The sequence below is a fragment of the Neofelis nebulosa genome, chromosome 4 (genome assembly GCF_028018385.1).
Source record: "Neofelis nebulosa isolate mNeoNeb1 chromosome 4, mNeoNeb1.pri, whole genome shotgun sequence".
Taxonomy (NCBI): domain Eukaryota; kingdom Metazoa; phylum Chordata; class Mammalia; order Carnivora; family Felidae; genus Neofelis; species Neofelis nebulosa.
In genome coordinates this window covers 134,698,415-134,721,349 of record NC_080785.1, presented here as the reverse complement: position 1 = coordinate 134,721,349, position 22,935 = coordinate 134,698,415, and the positions used below count along the sequence as shown (strand labels likewise).

General features: G+C 41.8%; 1 protein-coding gene and 1 long non-coding RNA gene across 4 annotated transcripts in view; both read left to right on the top strand.

The window, feature by feature from the left end:
• TAFA1 (TAFA chemokine like family member 1) overlaps positions 1–22,935 on the top strand; it is a 509,748-nt gene that overhangs the window by 120,977 nt on the left and 365,836 nt on the right. The gene's annotated exons all lie outside the window — the stretch shown is intronic.
• LOC131509925 (uncharacterized) lies at positions 2,493–6,348 on the top strand. The gene is made up of 2 exons (XR_009260789.1): positions 2,493–3,317; positions 6,116–6,348. It is a non-coding gene; the product is annotated as an uncharacterized LOC131509925 (long non-coding RNA).

The window sequence follows — 22,935 nt, the reverse complement described above, 5'->3', positions numbered from 1 at the left end:
GTGGAAGAGAGCCAGAGCATAAGAGACTCTTAAAAACTAAGAACAAACTGAGGGTTGATGGGGGGTGGGAGGGAGGGCAGGGTGGGTGATGGGTATTGAGGAGGGCACCTTTTGGGATGAGCACTGGGTGTTGTATGGAAACCAATTTGACAATAAATTTCATGTATTAAAAAAAAAAAAGAATCATACCCTTTTCTCTTCAGTCGCCTTGAATGATACCCACTACATTTGGATTGCACATTTCTTAGTGGGGGAAGTGCATATATCATTCGTTCTTCCGTCCTCAACCCACGAACGTGTTCTGATTGCCCATAGTAGGCAGACAACCCATGTCTGACCAAAACAGATTAAATCCTTAGCCTTTTACAAGAGTGAAGGGGAAAGATGCATTTTGGTCTGTTGGCCTTGACAGTGAGAGGATATATATTTGGAGCTGTTGGAGTCACCCCTGCAGAAGGCCTTGCTGAGAGCAAAGTCAACACAAAAGGAAGTAAAGCCAAGAGATAGAAACAGAGTCCCCATGATCTCTTTTCATCAGCTAGATACCACCTGGCCTAAAGCTTTGCACTGGGCTTCTCATCTGGAAGGAGAGTCCATTGATGTGTTCCTGTTTATTCCGTCAGGCAGTTTTTGTTAACATTCAATCACCTGCCATTGAAAGAGACCAGTTCAGTGAAGTTTCTCCTCATTCTGAGATATCTACCTTCACAGGTCATTTCTACTTTCTTTGAGCAGTTGGCATTATACGAGATTCCTTCAGTTGTCCCTAAAGAATCTGAGGTCGCTGAGCTTACTAACTGTTGAGTTCTGCCGTTCTACCTGTAGATCAATGGGATGCCATAGATCCTGCATGCCATATTGTGAACAAACAAAAAATTTTCCAAGACAAGGAAAACAGAGATTATTTCAAGGATATTCTCTTTTATACATGGGGAAATACTAATAATTAATAGAAAATGTCTTTATATCTCATTCAAGCTTCTCAAAATCTAAAAAGAGAGGTATGATGTCAATCTCCATTGCATATGGGGAACGGCAGAGCTTGGAGAAGTTAGATAAGTTGCCCAAGATCCCATGGTTAATGGCTGCTATATCTGGGATTCAAAAGCATATGATCTGATTCGCACATGACATAAAGATGAGCTAGAACCTTGTAACCTTCTTCATGCAGGGGCACCTTTAATCCAGACCCCTTGTGCTTTGATGTGCAACCCAGAGCTCTTCCCTCAATTCTGTTTCCATGGTGCGCCCTGCATCGACACTTCTTGAATGTTCTTGCATCTGCTGGGGGTGGGAAGCCTTCTTCCAGACCTCAGCTTCAGATGCTGCCCACCCAACCATCTGTGGCAACAGATTTGTGTGTTATCAATTAAAGTCTAAAGGAAGTTGGTGAAGCCTCCTACTCCAACAGGATGGGCTAAAGCAGTTCCTGTTAAAACAGAAATGGGTTGTGTCTGTGATATTGGTAATTGGTAGCTTTCCAAGAGCACTTTAAATACACCCCATGCCATGAATTGCTCAGCTCTGATTCTCTTTAAGACTTTCCTCTCAGAGGTGGCTTATTTCCAAGAAGTGGACCACTACATAACTAAATAGGGTTGCCCTTGTGGGAAGCAAAGCAACGTCCATAATTTGCAGAATTTACCTCTATGATTTTCTCTTTGGGACTCACTTTGGAAACCACAGTTACTTTTTATTGTATAAAATCTTCACACATATGGCACGCCATGCCCCAATTACAGTCACAAAGATTCCTTGGTTTCAACTATTCTGGAAGACTATCCATGTTTTTGAGATGCCTTACCCAGGGAGCACCAAAATATCAAGTACACAAAATAACCAGTAACTTTAAGATAGACCATCTTAGCACATGCCCTTAATTTGGTGAAAATCCACCTAGGTTTTTATATAACCAGATAATTTGAATTTTTACATAGAGACTTTTAAAACATATATGAAGCATCTACCAACTGCGATTTTCTGTGGTAGACCCTGGGAGAGTAGAGATTCGCCGTATACGGTTTCTGCCCTCATGGAATTATTGTCCAATAGCTAAGCCCAGCTAGTCAGTAAAGAGTTAAGTCAGTATGACATAAAAAAAAAGGATTCTGCATATCCTTTAAATGTCTTATGAAGAAATGTGTTTCTGAAGCATAGAACTTTAGCCTACTATGGGTAGGCACTTGTATCAACAAATATTGTGTTACCTACCTTCCCATCCACACTGTGACAGCAATATACAAAGGATGACTGCCCTTCTCTCTTCTGTAAAGTTTCTCCACCTTGGCCTATTCAATTTTGGGGCAGATAATTTTTGGCTGCAGGGCTGTCCTGTCACTGTGGGGTATGTAGCAACATCCCGGGTTCGACCTTCTAGATGCCAGTAGTGAACTCCTCTCCAGTCTTAACAACGAAAAAAGTCTCCAGACATTGTCACGCGTCTCCTGGGTGAATGGGGGGGGGTGGTGGTGGGGAGGAGAGAAGGCAAAAAATGGTCAGTTGACAGCCAAAACCAAGACAAGATGTGTAAGAGTGGACAGGTGTTTGCAAAGTGTTGATCCACAGAAAAACCTGTCTTCCAGTATTCTGTAAAATAGAATAAACTTGCTCTATCATGGTCCATATTATTGGGGAAAGGTGAATCATTCCTGGAGACAGAGGAACAGACGCACTGACTTCTCAAAATCCCTGCTGACCCTAGAATTCTAGAACACCGTTCATCTGTGACCTGGCCTAATTCCTCTCTCTCCCTGTCCCTGTGGCCTGTACTAATGATAGGGCTTGTCGAGCTGTCGCACTATCCAGAATGCCCTTTATGTCAGCAGGAAACCTGGAGGAGACTTTCTTTTCTTCCTTTTTTTTTTTTTTTTAGTAGGCTTGGCAGAAACATTTTTTTTTCAAGAGAAAGAGAAAAAAAATCAAATTTAAGGACTGTGGAAAAATAACTTTCTGTGCTCTTAGGTACCAGAATCGACCATTTGTCAGAACCAAATGTCTGCTAAAGTGTGAAAAATTGTTGGAAGGCATTTTCTAAATTTTGTTATTGTGGTTCTATCAATTCATTTCCATGAGCCCTCTCATTTGTGTCTGTTGGCTGTCTAGGCCAGGCTGGCCAGCTGAGAAGTGGATCTATGGTCTTTTATTCTCAAGGTCCTGACATTCATCTGACGGTTGGGAAGGTGGCTATGCTGTAGTGGAGAGAGCTCAGAGTATGAAAGTTTTAAGACCTGGTTTTGGATCTCACCATCATCACTTCCAGGCTTCAAGATCTCAGGAGAAGTTCTTAAATCCCTGGGACTTACCTTGTCCCTGAACATGTAAGTGGTAAAAGTCTCCACTGGACTATGGTGAGCGTAAAACAAGAGAGTAGCTATTTGAAGATTTTTAAATGCCTATGGAAATTATCTGTTAGTGTGACCAGACAGTGTAATCATGTAGCAAATATTTTTTCATCATTGTCTGCTTATGCAGTGTTCTTCAATTTTAAATTGGGCAAAACCTAGTCCCCTAAGAACACATTCCAGCCATGCCTTTCATATTAACCTCTCTCTTCAGGTATGATCCCTGAACTCTCCTGTAATTTCTCACCTCAATAATCTATCCTACAGATCTTTTTCTTAATTCAGCTTTTCTGTAGTAAGAGCGTGGTCTCAGCATTAGATCAAGAGTCTAATCCCATGTATGTTATTATCAATTCTTTGACCTTGAGCATGACATCTTTTATAAACTCATAGCAACCTCTGTTTCATCAAAAATGAGGGCAATGACAGATTATATCTTAGAGTGTTGTCATGCTGAGAATATAAAATAAAGACTGTAAAGTGACATCAAGGTGCTAGACCCTATTAAGTTCTCAAAAAGTATTAACAGGGGGCACCTGGGTGGCGCAGTCGGTTAAGCGTCCGACTTCAGCCAGGTCACGATCTCGCGGTCCGTGAGTTCGAGCCCCGCGTCAGGCTCTGGGCTGATGGCTCGGAGCCTGGAGCCTGCTTCCGACTCTGTGTCTCCCTCTCTCTCTGCCCCTCCCCCGTTCATGCTATGTCTCTCTCTGTCCCCAAAATAAATAAAAAACGTTGAAAAAAAAAAAGTATTAACAGTTATCGATGAGCTTGACTCAATTAAAGCTCTTTGACAGGACTCATGTATGAAGTCTCTATAATCTACATGGTATGGTGTCAATTTTGAAAATATTTCTTTCATTGACACAACTCTGGGGACCGTGTCTCCTTTATGTTCTTTGTGCCTGATGCCCCTGGAGTTGTGCCACCAGAGTCTGAGCTGTCCTTGTCCGTCAGTGGAGCGCACAAGGTGTGCTACAGGAAGTCCTCCTGTCGACCCACTGGTGACATCTGCCTCAAAGCCAGAATGATGAAACCTGGGAAGGGGTTGAAAAAATGGTGGGTTATAGCAAGGTTTCTTAAGTTTGTTTTTTTTTTTTTAATTTTTTTTTTAACGTTTATTTATTTTTGAGACAGAGAGAGACAGAGCATGAACAGGGGAGGGTCAGAGAGAGAGGGAGACACAGAATCTGAAGCAGGCTCCAGGCTCTGAGCGGTCAGCACAGAGCCTGACGCGGGGCTCGAGCTCACGGACCGCGAGATCATGACCTGAGCCGAAGTCGGATGCTCAAACGACTGAGCCACCCAGGCGCCCCAAGGTTTCTTAAGTTTTAACGTGCCTGTGACTTCCCCGGGAATCTTGTCAAAATGCTGATGCTGCTTCCTTGGGTCTGAGATGGGACCTGAGACTCTGCGTTTCTAACCACCTCCCCAGGAGGTGGGTGAGGCTGGTGCAGGGACCTCGCTGTGTCAAGAGGCTCTAGACTAGGACGGTCGTCTTAATCATATCTTTCTTTGGATGCAGTCTTTCTCTTTAGTAGGTGCCTTGTGGCTCCTGTTGAATTCAGAGCTGATGAAAACATCCCTCCTTCTCTCCTAGAATTCATTAGGTCAGTATGCAACAAGAGTCCCAGGAAATGTTCAACACCGAAAAGACTTTGGAGTGAAATAAGTTTGCCAAACTCTATCAACTATGGTTCCCCATCTTGGAGAGTCACATGATGCGTGAATGTATTAAAAACTCTGAGAAACCCTACTGGGGAAAAAAACAACTAACAAAACCCTTTTACATGGTCAAATGTAGAACTTCCCTTACATATTTTCCAAGTGTCTTTTGACTGGATTCGTTACATCAGATATTTGGGAGGGTGCAACCTTGATATCAATAGTTGTTAAACTCTCTCCAGGAGATGCTGATGTAGAATGGACATTGGACAATGCTGGACAGGAGGGAGAGATTCTCCTAACAGAGTACATCTGGGGACAGCTCAGAAGTCGAAATAGCGTATCTGCTAACACATTATGATCAGATGCTAAACGTGATAACTTCTGAAGTGTTAGACCTACCTCTCTACAATAGGTTTCTTGTCTAAACAGACTTACATGACTTAAATCAGGCTGGGAACATGGGGACACTGGCACTGACAGATTGGATGGAGAAAGAGCAAGAGGACTTTTAAATACTCCCTAAAGCCTCCGTGCTATTGAATGCATGTCTCTATCTGTGTCTGCTATCGGCCCAGAGCTAAGAATTTCCTTGCAGCCCTTGAAATATTTGAAAGAGAAATGTTTTCCATACCTGCACTGGACATCAGTTCCATGCCTGGCTCTTTCATCCACTTAAAGATGCATTACTCGCAAAGACATTTAGCCCCCTGGATGGAATATTCCTTGGGTGTCGGATGCCATTTGCATCTACCCTGTCTCCTTCTCAGACCTAGTGTGCAATTGAAATGTGAGCTTGTGTAGAGAACACACTTGGTAAACTGTTCCACCAAATGCATCTAAAATACTACAACCTGCTCTTATTCTGAAAGAAAAACGTCCTCTCCCTTGCTGAGCATTAAGTAAAAGGTGTGGTGTCTTTGATTACCTGCTGCAGAAATTTGAGGAAAAGCGGGACCCTTGTGCTCCTGTCAGTGCTGCTTGTATTTGACGGCTGCCCAGTGCCTGGGTGCAAAATGGTCCTCTGCGGAATAGTCAGGAGCAACTTTGTTATCTGGTATGTCTAATTAATTGCTACAGATCAATTTGCTTATCATTTGCTTCTCTTACAGGTTACTTATTTCTGATGAATGGGTTATGACCAAAGATGGATCCATATTGTGCTACAAATTTATCCAACCACTGATAAAAATATGACCTTTTTATGACCATTCCAAGGAACACAGCAGTCTGTACCTTGCTGGAAGCCTCGCGCATTTAACCTCCCTCGTCCATGTCGTTCCAACGAGCATTTTCTACCTGCTGGGTCCCTCATTAACGCGCAATAAACATCGACACAAGTTCAGATGAGTTTGTCTAAGAAATTGTATGTTGTCATTACTGTGTATTTGCATTGTCCTCTCTTCCTAAATTTCAGTGATAGGAACCAGCATGCAGGCAGACTCGAGACTTAGCATCTGTGAAACGACGGGTACTTGAGAAAGTTCTGGGGAACGTTACAGAGATTTCAGACAAGCCTTTAGTCTGTGTCCCTGAAGCTTCCCAGCTTTGTCTCTGTCAGGTCCCCTGCTGGATCCCTCACAACTCTGGTAGCTTTCAAAGCGGCCTCCTTGTTCACCGTCATCAAGCAGCAGAGATATCTGTGTGCCTCTGGCTAACCCTCTTTGGGGAGGTAAAGCTAGAACGATGCACAGGCCATCTCTTTACAGGAGAGATTTAAAAAAAAATTTTTTTTTAACGTTTATTTATTTTTGAGACAGAAACACAGCATGAACAGGGGAGGGTCGGAGAGAGAGGGAGATACAGAATCGGAAACAGGCTCCAGGCTCTGAGCGGTCAGCACAGAGCCCGATGCAGGGCTCGAACTCACGGACCGCGAGATCATGACCTGAGCGGAAGTCGGACACGTAACCGACTGAGCCACCCAGGTGCCCCGAGATTTTTTTTTAATCAAGAACAAATTTATTTGAGTCCAAGATGCCTTGTGAAAATAAAATCCCCAACATTACCTGAATCAGAATACCCAAATGGAAAAAAAAATCTGCTAAATAAAATTAAAAGCCGAAGATGTGGGATTTTTACACAAAATAATTTTTTAATTAACAGTATTCATTTTTTGTGTCCCTTTGAGGTAAAGCTGCTGTTATTACTATGCCTACTACTGGCGGGAAAACCGAGTGCTCATATCTGGAAGTAAACTAGGCAATTCACGTGTGTTATCTCACTTCCTTGTCCTACCAACCATGTGCGATAGGTGATGTTTTTACCCCTATTTTCTGGCTCAGGAAACTGAAGCTTGGAGAAGTTAATAGTTAAGCGTTCACTAAGCTCTTAGTGCCAGCCGTTACTCCATCTTCATGCAGCATACCTATATTAACTCAATTTTTTTTTTTACTTTTATTTGCATTTATCTTATGCAGCAATGTACTCCCGGACCTTAAGTTTTTGTGTCTTCAGTTTCTTCTGGGATGTCTTTTTCTTCTGTGCAACCTCCTCTTCCGGTTTAGGAACATTCTGCTCTTTTTCAGTGAGGACCATCTCGGTGTGGCAGGGAGAGCTCATGTGTGGGTTAATCTGACCGTGGACCCTGTAAGTTCTACACCGCATCTTGGGGGATTTGCATGTGTTTTTGAGCATGTGCAGTAAAAATTCAGCACTATTTTTGGGCACTGACCCTGTGTCCTGCCCCACTGTCTGGCCTGGGAGCACCTGTCACCTCTGCCATTGTAGCTTGTAGCAATGGAATGGCCCACATCGCTTCTGCAAAGCGACATCCTTCAGATACTTGGGAGCTTTTCTGATGTGCGTACCTTTGATGGCCTGGGCAGTCGCACATGTGTTCCTAAAGTGAACACGAAGATCGGGACCTCTTGATTTGCATGATTTTGTAGGGTTTTCTGGGTCAAGTGAATAGCACACTATTTTCAGGGATCACCTCAGGTTGCTTATGGGAAGAGCTATATCAACTCAGTGAACTCAAACTTAATGACCTTGTGAGGTAGGCACTCTTGTCATTCTGTTAATACTCGAAGAAACTGAGGCGTAGCGTTTTTTAAAAACTTAGCTCTCGTTTCTAGACTTGGGTAGCAGTAACTAGACCGGACTCAGCTCATGTATTTCTGTAGTTAGTGGGTAAGCAAACTTAGGGAATAGTAGGGAGTCAGAAGTCGGAAGCATAGGAGGTCAAACTCGGGGCTAAGTTGTCTGCAATACTTTGGTCCTTTACCCTGACGTCCAGCTCCACGTAACAGCTGTGATTTATTTCATTTGAGATGCTGCATGAAAAATGAAGCAGAATCTCTAGTGCTGAGAGGCAAATACTGTAATCATCTGCATGACTCGATTCTCTATTCCAGTAATATGAAAATTGTCAATTATGGATGAATTATGGATGCTACAGATCCCTGTAATTTGTGGCTGCAGTTTTGTAAACACGTGCAGCTGCCTTTAATTTTATTTTACCAGTCGTGTAATTCATTAACACACACCTGTAGTTACCAAAGATACAGAAACTAATGGAACTGGTTTCCAGTTTCCACTGTTCATGTTTTGTACACCTCCTTGTTTAATTAGCACAGAGTGGAGAAATTGGTTCAAAACAGATGCATCCCAAGAAGGAGCCTAGTGATTATCCTTTAAGAACATACTCGAATTCCCCCCTCGGCCATTGACTTAAATCATTGCTTTATCAGCCCCAAACCAGGCATTTTAGAAAAGGAAAAAAATTGTCGAATTGATTTTTTTTGCAACTGTTATGGCAGCAAAGGCTAATCATTAAAACATGGATTTTGGAGATAGCCAGTGGAGATCCTTAGAGTCAGAGCCGTGGTTGGTGTTTGCTCCAACATGTCTGTGGCCAAAGGCCAACCAAGTCCTCACCTATGAAACGAGGGAGTGCAACAGTGACTGACAGCGAGTACTTGTTTTAGCCTTCCTCTTGTTTTTCCCCCCACAGTGTACTGAAATTGATAGGTTGGGGTGTATATGATTATTACTTCTCCTCACTGTCAATGCTTGCAGAAATATCCAATGTTTTGAATCCTTTTTCTTCCTGCAAAACATCCTCATCTTGCCATTTTTTTAAATGTTTATTTAGTTTTGAGAAAGACAGAGAGAGAGTGTGAGCGGGGGAGGGACAGAGAGAGAGGGAGACACGGAATCTGAAGCAGGCTCCAGGCTCTGAGCTGGAGCCTGATGAGGGGCTCGAATTCACGGATCGGAAGATCACGACCTGAGCCAAAGTCAGATGCTCAACCGACTGAGCCACCCAGGCACCCCCTCATCTTGCCATTTAAAAAAAATCTCCACAAAAACCCACAACAATAATATTAATTACTATCATAAATAATATTGTTATACTAAGCAATGCTATTGTTATTATAATACTATTATTCATTATAAATAATAATAATGGCTACATTTCAGAGCGTAGATCATATGTCAAGCCTTCTATTAGACATTTACATCATTATTTCACTGGGTCCTCAATATAACCTAACAAGATTGGCTTCATTTTTTCTTTATGTCCTGGGAACTGGAGGCTAAGTGACTCATTAACATGATGGCTCAATCTAATAAATGGGGCTTCTGTGATTTAAACCCAAGATGGCTGGCCCTCCTCCAAAGCCTATCCTCCATATCTGGATGCCATACAAACTTACATCTTTCAGGTGTCCTCTTTATTCCTTCCACCACATTCACCATTTACACCCCCCTCGAATACATCCCCACCTGTTACACAAGGGGCAACATGTTTTGTGATGCTATTTTGGTCCCATCGCCTCATTCACTTTTGTGTCTGGGTAGTTATTATTTAATGTACGGAAGTTTTTGGTGGGAAGAATAAAATCATATTGGCAAGCATAATGCCCTAAGGGTTTTTTGGCCCAATAATAGATAAGATAGATATTTTTTCCCTTACAATTTTCCTGGTCTTTGTAAACCAGAACATTTATCAAGGTGAAAAGTAGAGGCTGCCTCCTTTTTTCTGCACCAAAACTTATATACCCTGTCTCATTGTTACCAGGTCTTATATGCTGCTGAATTCTAAGGAGTAATAACTGGTTTATCTGAGAAGCTAATCCATGCAAATGAATTACCAACAGATAACATTCAATGGAGCCTTTACTGGTATGATAGACTGCGCTAAATTCTTTACAAACATGATCTTGCAAAGCCCTCTATGATGGCTTTATTATCTTCATTTGTAAACTAGGAAGCAGAAGCAAAGAAAGATTAAGCCATTCGTCCAAGGTATACTTCGTAGGCAGTAGAAACCAGGACTTGAAATTTACATGAATATGACTTGAGTCCCTCAGTTCTGATCTGTGCGTCACAGTAATATTTCTTAAAATGTGGCTACCTGTATCAGAATCATCTAGGCTGCTTGTTGAAAATGCTGAGTTGTGGAATGTTCAAAAGACTTCCTAAATCAGAATCTGCCCATATACAGCTTAGGAATCTATAATTTTTCAAAACGTTCCCAACTCTCCCTGGAACGCATATAAATTTTACTCAGGTAAAAAGCGCATACTTTTTGAAAAGTCCCTTGAAGAGTAACAGTGTAACCATGGTCACATTGGTACAAGGCAGCGAGTGAGACGATTTTGGACGCCCAGAAGTAAATGATGACTGAATACACCACCTCTATGAAAATCTGATGTTGCCAGTTTAATTCAGTCCCATGGTTTTAGGCTGGATGCTTTTAGAGAACCCCTGTTCAAACGGGATGAAGCATCAAAGGAGATTCATTTGACTATGTGCAATGCAGCTACACCCAGGTGCTCAAACATGATCACCAGGAACCCCTTCTCTCCATGTTTTGGTGCTCCTCTCTTCCTTTTGGCTTCATTCTTAAGTAGCCACTTCCCATCAGTGATGAGGTGGCCCCCCACCACCTCCAGGCTTCTCTTCTGTCAGGTTAGAACTTTGGTGGGAAGGGTACATCTTTCAACATAATTCCTTCAAAAACCCTAGGACTTGGGCCCAGATTGCTGCCATAATCTTCCTGAACCAAATAGAAGCTAGGGCATGCCATGCTCCCCAAGTATGGCCAAACTGGATCTTGTACACAGCCCTGAACCTAGGAGAAAGAGGCAGTGAGAGGGGGAATCAGTCGCTCATGAACCAAGTGAGGAAGGCTTGGTTCTTAAAGGAAAGTTGGGTCTTGCTACTACAAGCAAGAGGGGTAAATGGTGAGCACGAAAATCAATGGATATCCTTCTTGCCAATGAATAGATAAAATGAGCTATACTCTGTTCAAAGCTCAGCTGTCATTTTCTCCCAGGTGACTGGGTGTAGCATAATTTTCTCAGCAAATATTTTTATTTTTTATTTTTTTTAATTTTTTTTTCCAACGTTTTTTATTTATTTTTGGGACAGAGAGACAGAGCATGAATGGGGGAGGGGCAGAGAGAGAGGGAGACACAGAGTCGGAAACAGGCTCCAGGCTCCGAGCCATCAGCCCAGAGCCTGACGCGGGGCTCGAACTCACGGACCGCGAGATCGTGACCTGGCTGAAGTCGGACGCTTAACCGACTGCACCACCCAGGCGCCCCATCTCAGCAAATATTTTTAAATGTCACGAAGTCTAACACGATCCGGCGCTGTGTCAGGTATGTCTCCTCATAGATCAATAGTGAACTGTTCACATCAGGCCCAATTAGCATTCTAATAGAATTTATTTCCCAGATGCTTCAAATCACTGGAATGGATAAAATGGTTTATTACAGGTCACAGGACACTTTCAAGGACCAATTAGAAACTGCTGCAGGTTGGGGAGAACGGGAAGGTCATAATTAGAAGCTGAAAACGTGGAAAGATGAGGGGCTGGAGGGAATGAGAACTTTGTTTGCAAAGCCGCAAGATACAGATAGAAATGAGGGTGTTTCTTAGAGTTTGAAAAGCTCATTTACAGCTTTGGAGGGCTTTGAAATTGAGCTCTCGGAGACAAGTCCATTTTGCCTGTTCATACCTGCAGGTATTAGTAGCATCATGCATATTTGCAGATAGGACTTCATACAGGTGGTTGAGTCAGATGGTGTTGTGATCTATCTGTGGGCACTCTTGTGGTGAGATGACTAAGGGACAGTCACCCCAACCTTGGCGTGTTTCTGGAGAGAACCCTGTCATATGACTTCTTGAGTTGTTATCAGAACAACCCATGGTGTAAAGGACTTGCCTTTTGTAACTCTTTTTGCCCACGTATTTCTTAGTTTGCTGCGTGTAAAATCCATCTTTTTGTAATAAAGTTATGCACAAATTCAGGTATGACATGTATTTGATTATTTGTCTTAAATCAACTTCAATTCTGTTTTCTATCCTACACCTTTTAGGGCTGATGAAAAATTCTACGTCAGGCATTTTATCTTTAATTTTTTTAATGTTTATTTATTTTTGAGACCGAGACAGACCATGAACGGGGGAGGGTCAGGAGAGGGAGACACAGAATCCGAAGCAGGCTCTAGGCTCTGAGCTGTCAGCACAGAGCCCGACATGGGGCTCGAACTCACGGACTGTGAGATCATGACCTGAGCCGAAGTCGGACGCTCAACCGACTGAGCCACCCAGGCACCCCCAGGCACTTTATTAATAAGAGTATTTAGGGGCACCTGGGTGGCTCAGTCGGTTAAGCATCCGACTTCTGCTCAGGTCATGATCTCATGGTTTGTGGGTTCGAGCCCCACGCCGGGCTCTGTGCTGACAGCCCAGAGCCTGGAGCCTGCTTCGGATTCTATGTCTCCCTCTCTTTCTGCCCCTCCCCTTCTCACGCTCTGTCTCTCTTTCTCCAAAATAAATAAACATTAAAAAAATTAAAAAAAAGAGTATTTAATATTAGCCATTCTAATAAATGGCATTCAATTTTTGTGGGGTTAATAGCATATAAATTTATCTCTTAGTCTTTTTAAACATTTATTTTTTATTTTGAGAAAGAGAGAGGGCACATGCACGTGCCTATGTGGGAAGGGGAGGGGGAGAGAGAGAGAGGGAGAAAGAGAATCTCAAGTAGGCTTCTCGCTGTCAGCACAGAGCCCAACAAGGAGCTCCATCCCACGAACCGTGAAATTATGACCTGAGTGGAAATCGAGTCAGATGCTTAACTGACTGACCCACCCAGGTGCCCCTCTTAGTCTTTTCATACTCTGATTACATATTTGGCAAGTGAGTTTTCACGTGGCAATTCAGGGATTCTCTATCCTTCCATTCATTCTCTAACTGCATCCTATGCATAGAGTCAGCTAATGGGCAAAGACTATGACACATCACCTGAAGGGTTTTAGAGGCCTGGGACTTGTGTACATCACGTCTCCTCATTTTCCATTGGCCACATCTAACTGCGATGACCCACCTTAACCACAAGGAAGGCTGGTAAAGGTAGTTTCTCTGTGTGTTCAAGAAAAGGAAATGGATTTAATAGTATTCACCCACTTCCAACTATATAATCTTCACTCCTCTTGCTTCTAGATTAGAGTAAAATCTAGGTAACTTGTTGCCAAAGGGGGCCTCATTAGCTTATTAGGATTGCAGCTAACACCTTCCCATCCTCTTACTCAAACTCATGCCATTTCTTCCAGGCTCATGTTTTTCTTCTTTCCTACCCCTGTGGGGATTCATGCTGAGGCTGGAAACCATGATGTCCTCAGTTCATCTTTCTCAGGGCAGCATATAGCTATCTACCTAATGTTCTTGCTAGTATTCCAGGCTTTGCCAGAGAACACATGTAGATTTCCTTGCTCTGGAGACTCACAGACATCCTTTCTCCTTCCTGGTCTGGGCTGGTTCTCCTCTCTCTTGCAGAACTTCTGCCATTCTCACAAGACTTCTCAGCCCTCACCTGCCCCCACCTGTACCCACTCACTTAGTGCACTTGGGACATTTAGTTTGACTGATATTTTCAGCCTTACCAAGATTCCTGAAGCGAGAAGACTTGACGGGCTTGGCTACCATTGTGGAATGAAGACAGGGAAAATGCCAAGAGAAAAAAATACAAATTATAATTCCAAGAAATTATTTTGCCATGAGTAAATGTTAGCATGTCTTGCTAATGTTTATGCCTATCAGAGCCCTGCCCTATGGCATTTAGTCATTGAAGCAACCCTATGAAACAGGTAACGTTTCCCTTTACTTTAAGATGTGGAAAATGGAATTGGAAGAAGTTACATTGCTGGTTCCTGGACACACACCTTATTGGGTATAGTCCATGACAAGAGCCCAGGTACCATAGATACGACTGTATCACACTGTAGTTCCTGGTCAGTGGGGGAGCTATCACTGTGAGAGAGCCTCAGTAGGTTTGCTCATCCCCTGAAATTCGCAAAGGTTAGCAGCCGGTGGTGGCATATCAGCATTTATCAAGCATCGATTTATGCCAGACAGCACATCCATCAATGTGTATACTCTGTTTTGATGAGTTTCTCCAGTGTTAATATTATGCCTATTTTGCAGATGAGGAAGCAGGGGTAGAGGTTATCCCTTATCCCGTTGCCTAAGGGCGGAGCCAGAACTCAAACCTTGATCCCTACCGTCCCATAGTCCCTAATCTACTGCACTGCCCTGTACCTCACTGAAGACCATCACAGCACGGCCCCAGGGAGAAGTCACCTCCCTCGCGGTCTGTGAGAGGAACAGCCACACTTCTCAGTCTTGGGCCACAAGTTGGAAATTCACGAATCATTTCGTTAATAATGGGCAAATGGAACAAGTTGGCCATGCACATGACATAGGAGGATTGGGTATGATCCACACCTGAAGACAACACTTACAGAAACCTTATTCATAGCTCTTTTTCTTTATTTGCTGCAATCCGCTATAGCCCAGTTTCATGAAGTAATTTGGGGGGGGGGGGCGGGTATTAAGCTTGAACAGCTTAAAGTTATATAATTAATTGCAGTCAGCTTCAGTTACAATTTCTAATTGATCCAAGCATGCCAGCTTAGCACCTGCCTGCAGTCAGGAACACAAAAGCGAGGGCAGCAGGTGGTTGCAGTAATTAGGTTATTGCTTTTTTTCCCCTGCAACTACCTGGCTGCTCTAAACCCCAGGGTCAAGCAGGCTGCGCTCGCCTCCAGGATACCGTTTCGGATGCTGAGTGCTTTTGAAGGAACTAAGATCTGCGGCACAGTAAGCTAGTAGATGGGGATGGGGTAAATAAAGCCTAAGCGCCGGCCTGGTGTTTCTGACACAGAAGCAAAGAAGAGCATCTGGGATCCTGAGTTAAGTCTGGAAGCAGGCAGAGACTGTTAGACCAGCAGCCATGGTACCTTTGAGTGTTTGGCTTTCTGGCTTACTCCCTCTAACCAGAGTCCCTGGGAAACGAGGATGAACATCCAAAGGTAGGCATGCAGTGTGAATTTATGAACAGTGTTCTCTTAGTGGTCATACTCATTGGATTTGAAATCAGAGTTGCTTTTTTGCTGGCTTGTTTGTTTATTTTCCTCTGGCTTTGCTTCAAGTGTCAGGCTTCAGGTGAATTACGTGATTTCTTAGGCCTCAGTTTCCTCATCGGCAAGATGGCTAACATGCCTGTTGTGCCGACTGAGAAAATGCCATCAACATTGCTTATTAAAATGTCTGCCATGGGGCGCTTGGGTGGCTCAAGTCAGTTAAGCATTGGATTTCAGCTCAGGTCATGATCTGACAGCTCATGGGTTTGAGCCCTGTGTCGGGCTCTGTGCTGACAGCTCAGAGCCTGGAGCCTGCTTCGGATTCTGTGTCTCCCTCTCTCTCTGCCCCTCCCCCTCTCATGCTCTGTCTCTCAAAAATAAACATTAAAAATTTTTTTTTAATTAAAAAAATGCTCTACACCGAAGTGATTCATTAATGCTAACCTGTTTTATCTGTATTGTATACAAAATAGGAAACAGTTCAGTAACCTACATTTTCAGCTAGGATGATTGACCATGAATAAGCTGTGAAATGATCAATATTATCCTCATTTTCATTTCTACAATAACAGCTATAATCTTTGGAATATGAATAATGTGCCAGGGAAAACCGTAAATCCAGTGCTAGGTTTAATTTATGTCCTCCCGCACCTTGAGCCAGATACTAACGTACCCATTTTGTAGATGAAACCTGAGGCACAGAGAAATTACTTCTTGGAGGTTTTTAGCTAATAAATGAGGGAGATGAGTTAGAACTCAGATATATTAATTCCAGCACCCTTTAACCACTGCTCTTTTCTGACTTAAGAAACCCTGAGGGAAATGTTCTCAGGTTCTTTTTTTGCAATATTAACTCTTCTATTGCACTGTAGGGTTATCTTAGCCTCGTCCTTGCGTTTGAATTCAACCTTATCTCAGAAGCAATCAGTATGCTATGGAAAACATGCATTCGATGCATATTCAGAAAGGGCCTGGGGAGCTGTTGTTTCTTCATCACGGTTATCTTTGTTAGCTTCTTCCTATTTTTGCCTGCTGTCTCTGTGCTTCAAAATGGGTTCTGGAGTTTCACATCGAAACTCATTCTGAGGTCAATGTATTCGGTGGCAGCTAGGAAACTTCGTGAGGTCCATGATCTTAAACGAGAAAGTGGCAAGAGATATTAAAAATAAGTGCAATAATAATGATCACCACTTTATCATGAATATCTGATAAATAAGCCTTATTTTTTAACTGGAAACTAATTTCTGCCAACTGCGGTAGAGAGGAGGGAAAAAGTCTTGCTTGGAAGGCACGGGTAACAAACAGGAGAAAAATACAGTTTGTTTATTTTTAAATACTTTTGAGTCCTTTGGGACCCTTTATCCAATCAATAGGAAGGACAAAGAAAGCCTATGGTCTCATCTCCCAGGTTTTATGTTTCCTATTAATTTAACCAAGATAATTAAAAAAAAAAATCCTATGTGCTGTCTTTAGTCATTTCCAAATAGGGCTGGCATCTTTAGCTTATCTCTGAATACCTGTGACTGCAAATTTCATTTTAGAACTGTCTTTAGCATCCGCCACTGCTAGGCGGATAGCCACATACCTTTGGTTTCCTTACCAACAACCAACCTCCTTGGTTTGAAAGTAGTGTGCTATAGTCATGAAAAACTGTCTCGTGTTTTTTGGCACAAGAAGAGCCACCGTGAGCGCTGGGCGGGTTTCACATTGGGTCTCTTCACTGTGAAATCAGAGCCATTATCTCCACCTTGCACTTAACAAGTTCCAGAGATCAATCAATACCTTTCAGTAAGAATCAGCTGAAATTAAAATCCGTGAAGAGGCTTCCCCCAATCCCTTTACAAAATCTACCTTGAAGAGCAACCTGAATATCGAAATCCCAGACAAACAGCTTTGCTGGATCTTTATCCTCCTGACAGCCCAAGATTGATAGGAAATAGGCTTCAGATTTCAGCACGTCTTTTAGGCTGGCATGTGTCTGCCTGAAGTTGCTCTGCAGCATTGTCTGTTCAGAAGTGCCTGCCTACTCTACTGCGGGGTCCAAGTGGAGGTTCTCCCAGCATTCCTTGGGAATCCTCCTTTTTTAAAAAAAATTTTAACATTTATTTATTTTTGAGACAGAGAGAGACAGAGCATGAACAGGGGAGGGGCAGAGAGAGGGAGACACAGAATCTGAAGCAGGCTCCAGGCTCTGAGCTGTCAGCACAGAGCCCGACGCGGGGTTCAAACTCACGGACCGTGAGATCATGACCTGGGCCGAAGTCAGATGCTTAACCAACTGAGCCACCCAGGCGCCCCTCCCCTTTTCATTAACTGTGCTGTCCTTGAACGTATAACACGTACAGTAGCGTGGCATGGCATCTTGTGCTGGGGTTGATTTCAGATTCAACTTGTAACGTGTAAATCGTATAAATAGCTCATAAAAATGATGCAAATGTGTCTTCAGTGAATCTTGATGACAGAGGTATTAGATACATTGTGGCCCTATTTAATGCCACAATGGAGATGGGTGTGAGGGCTCATAAATCAAAAAGGCCCGCCCAGCCGAGTTGTTAGAGTTAGTGAAGTTTGTTTTCTCTTTGTTCCATTCTGTATAAGATGAAGTCTTTGGCTTGCATATAAAAACTAGAGCATTTAACCCTGGAATGCTACTCTGAGATGACATGACCTAAATATGAGAGGACATCCCGAATTTGCAATCAAATTATTTTTTCCCATTTTCTCTTTCATTTGCACACTTCTTATCTTTTTTTTTTTTTTTTTTTTTTGCAAAATAAATACTGTGATTTCATATAATTTAAATAAATGTATGCTGAACCTTCATGTGTTTTGTAGCAGGTCAGGGCATTTTGCATGTAGAGAGGCAAGGAGAGAATCCTGCAGTTGGAACTGGGAATACATGCATCCTTTAGAAGTCAGCCAAGCCGGGTGGTGACAGAAGGGAGAAATTCCAAGCCCCGGGAAAGGGAGTGGGTTTTGTTGTTGTTGTTCAATCACCTAGTCATTCAACACGAAATTGCTGAGTGCCTCCCCTATGACTAGCCCTGATCTAGAGGCAACAGACACCTCACATTACTTTTGATTGATAAAATACCTCAAGATTACTACCATTAACTTTGTTTTCCTAACTTCAGTACTGAAGGTTCCTCCGCTCTTGTCTGCATGTGTTTCTTGGTGAACTAGATCAGTCTTTTCACATTAGGACTATAATTTTTCCCACCTGAATCAGTAAAAGCTAAGTTTATTTTCTTCTTCCCCTATGGCTCAAAAGTGTGGACTCTATCAGTATTCTGACTATTAAATTACTTCATTTAAGTATATTCTGGTCATTCTCTGGAAGTCCCATTAACTGTGTTTGTACCTATCCGACATAGCAAAATTCTGAAAACAAGCCAAAAGGAATATTTTGAGCCCAGGCGAGAATCAAAAGAAGGAAATATAATATACTCTTGCCTGAATGATTATGTTATCTGGAAAACCTAAAGTGCTTTATAGTGAGCTCTGTGTCCAGACTCAGAATGAGGAATGACAAAATTTTTAGATAAATTGGTTTGTAAAATATTTATGTGCACTTTAGTGGCACAGACAGGAGGTAATCTGTTTTGTATTGAATCAGCTTGGGACAGAAAAAAAAAAAGTACAATGTTAATGAGATTTTTTAAAGCCACTTTTAAATTCATGTTGGCAAAAGACAAATAGTCAAGACTTTTAATTTCTATAAACTTAACGGCTGGAGAACAAATAAAGCTTTATTAACTTAAATAAAAGTAGCTTTTCTTTCAAGGGCATAGCAATTTATTTTTCTTTCTGTGTAATCTTCTGAAGGACTGCTCTCGTCTATGTATTGATCAGCCTTTTCCAGTGCGTTTAGCTGGATTTTAAGTAAGTATTGTTGGTTGGGGAGAAAAAAAAATGCATAGCATGACTGCAGGTTGATAGAGTGGGCAAACATGTGATGTGGGAGTTAACTGATAAGCATCTTTATACATTACTCTTGCTGTACAACCTTGGGTAGATGACAAAACCATGGGGACCCACTTTCTTAATTACTAAAGTCACAGTGTGAACAAAATGGGTTGCAAGTGACTTCTACCATCACTTCTGTCGCTTTCATTATGGCAGACATCACTAATTCATCCCTGCACCTTCTTTCTCCAGGAAGCCAATCTCAAAATTGTCCTCAATTCAGTATTCTGAACAGCTCATCTCAAGAATTAGTAGCTGCTGTATAAATTTAAATGATTTGCCAATAAACAAGTAGATGATCTCTGGGTTCTATGATGCTGTGTAGAATCATAATTTTTTTTTTCCTATATATTTTCTGTAGTTTGACATTCTGGTAATAAACCTACATTTTACAGCCTGCACATGTTAAGATATGGATAGAACCCGGAAGAGTGAATAGTTACTCGTGGTTATTTGAGGGACAATAAAATTGGAATGAAAGTTTTAACTTTGCCTTGTCCTAAAAATAAATCTGGGAGATGGGGGTGATAGAGCAGTTATAATTGTTAAAATACATGTAACATTGGTCACTGTCAAAGTAAGAATCCTACATGCAGCTCTAATTAAAAACTATGCACTCTGTTTGAAACCCTACGCATAATAGAGAACATTGTCTAATGTTCAAAAGATTGTGGAGACAAAGAAATCAATCCCCAGGTATATTAGTGTCTTGGTATAATGGTTTTTATTGTATAAACCATACTTTGAGATAAATATTTGTGTTTGTATTAGCAAAGAAAACAACTTGTAATCTTTATAGATCTGGTCCCAGTTTTTTGGGGACCAAAAATGGGGAGTGGGTAGGTGTGTGGGGGGGAGTGGAAATCCCTTAACATCTTACAATGGAAAACTTTAAGCAGCTGCTGACATATCAAAAGGTGCCCCTAGAACTTCCCGAATTCACCGTTATGACCTGGAGGTGAAAGGCACAACCTCCATGTTTAAGGAATCAATAAAATGTTATATCAGTGCAAAAGCTTGAACTGTACTCTAATGTCAACACTATTACCTGAGTATTGTATGTGTCTCATCCCCGTTGGATGCTTTTCTATACTGGTGATCTAAATGAAAGAACCTATTTGTGTACTGAAGAGGAAAAAATTCTCTTCACTTGGCATGGTTCTTCCCCCAAGGCTCTTGAGGAACATGCTTGCTCATTTTCTTGTTCCCCTCATTGTTCAGTGCCTGTCTTTAAGGATTGTCAGGAGAATTCAGGGATTCTAGCAGAATACCTGGCAACAGTAAGTGCCCAGGAAGTGACACCTGTTATCTTTGTTGTTGATAGTGTTGTTTCCATCTTTTTTTGTGTGTCTTAAATAGAACCTCTATGATGAATATTAGAGGAGTACTTAAATTTAGCTCAATTGAGATTTAATGGCTTCCTTTGGCCCCTGGATCTACCATTTTCTCTAGCCTAGATTGATACCACTTACTAAACAAAATCTGTGATCATGAGAAACTTATTTAACTCACTGTCTTCAGATGTGAAATGGAATGTGATGGTAGAAGCTACTTGTAAAGTCTTGGGGAGAGTTAGATGATGTGGTCAAGTGTCTCAGCATAAAGTACGTGCTCAATTAGTATTTATTATTACATACCTCCCTTTTATTAGATGAGAAAATTAAGACTGTTGGTAGTTTCCTAGTTGTCAACAAATTTTCGTTCCAACCACACTCACTCTTGCCCTTGTAGTTTCTGTTTTCATACTTGCTTGCTTTTGATGGTTTCTCTGATAACTCTACGGGAGAGACCCTCCACTCACAACCTATTTGTATATATTACTTTTTCACCTACTTTAAAAATAGTTTTTCTTTCCTAATTGTTGGGTATGTCTTAACTAGTTTACAAAATAGCAAAATTTCTTGGGCGCCTGGGGGACTCAGTTGATTAAACCTCCAGCTCTTGATTTCAGCTCAGGTCATGAACTCACAGTTCATGAGTTTGAGCCCCATGTCAGGGTCTGTACTTGTGGAGGCTGCTTGGGATTTTCTCTCTGCCTCTCTCTCTCTCTGCCATCCCCCAGCTCTCTCTCTCTCTCTCTCTCTCTGTCTGTCTCTCTCAAAATAAATAGAAAATTTTTTAAGAATTACAAAATTTCTATAAAAGAGAAAACAGACCTTACCCGTAGGCTGTGTTCAACTTCTAGAGCCTAGCATAGAGATACCCTCCAGGAAAATATATTTTATTTAATTAATACCTCAGAGCCCTTCTACAAACACATAGCCACAAAATCAAAACCACACAGAGGAATAGAACTGTGGTTCTCAACATCGGCATTCTTAAGAATCTTCTATTAGATTTCATATCAATGCAAATTCTCATCATTCTTCCTGATTAACTGGGCCTACAGTGAAATCCTGGTAACTTTGTTTAACAACTGCCCTAGAATTAGGAAGTCAAATCCAGTAGCCACTAGCCATACACATGGTTGGTGTTAGTCTATTCAGGCTCCTATGCCAAAGTACTAGACTCCCAAAATACCAGACAGTTCTGAAGTCTCAGAGCACACATGTGGTCAGGTGAGGACCTTCTTCAGGGTCACAGACTTCGTGTGGCTTCACATAGCAGAAGGGAGCTAGGGAATCTCTCTGGAGCCTCTGTTATAAAAGACACTAATCCTAATTCCTAGGGCTCTACCCTGATGACTTCAGCACTTTTCAAAGACCCCACCTCCTGCTGACATCATCTTTGGATAAACAAACAGACCATAACATGGTTATTTAAATATTTAAATTAATTAAAATGAAATAAAAATTAAAATCCGATTCTTCATACTAGGGAAATCTCAAGTGTTGAACAGCCAGCCACATGTGGCTAGTGACCTACGTAAATGTTTTCATCAGTAAAAAGTTTATTAGAAAGTTCTGCCCGATACTATTTTGATGAACAGGATCCTTCAATAATACATTAAGAAATGTAGGAATAAATGTAGAGCCATGAAACTTTTGTGCTTGTTGACTTCAACTTGAAAAACTATATTTGTATCTTAATAATAGTGGTAAGCATAGCAGCTCCGCAGGTACAACAGCAGAACAAATATTGCAGCTACCATTTTACTGGGTCCATTTTTGGTGCTCTCTGTCAGGTGCATTATATATATTATCTCCTTCAAATCTTAGAGTTCATATAAGTTGATAATATTCCTATTTCATAGGAACTGAAGAAATAAATTGCAGAAAACCTTTCAACTAGCAGGTAGAGACTCAGCTTGAAGCCCAGATCTGATTCTAAGACCAAGACCTACTCTCTCCACTTCATCAGGAGGTTCTACCTATACACATTAAACTGGTTTTAAAGTCTAAAATTGATGCTGTACTTGGAATGTGGTAATTATTCTGGAAAAAGTATGCTAAAGGCTGAGTCAACCTTAAGACCCTTGAGGTGAGGCTAAAAACGCTTGATTTCATTGATCTCCCCCAACCTAGGCTAAGTATCTCATTTCTGTATTCCCATAGTCCTCTCTACTTACTTCTATCTTGCGCAATTGACTCTGGGTTGAAATCACTTGCTGTGCTCACTGTACTTCCCTTGTAAATGTTGATGTT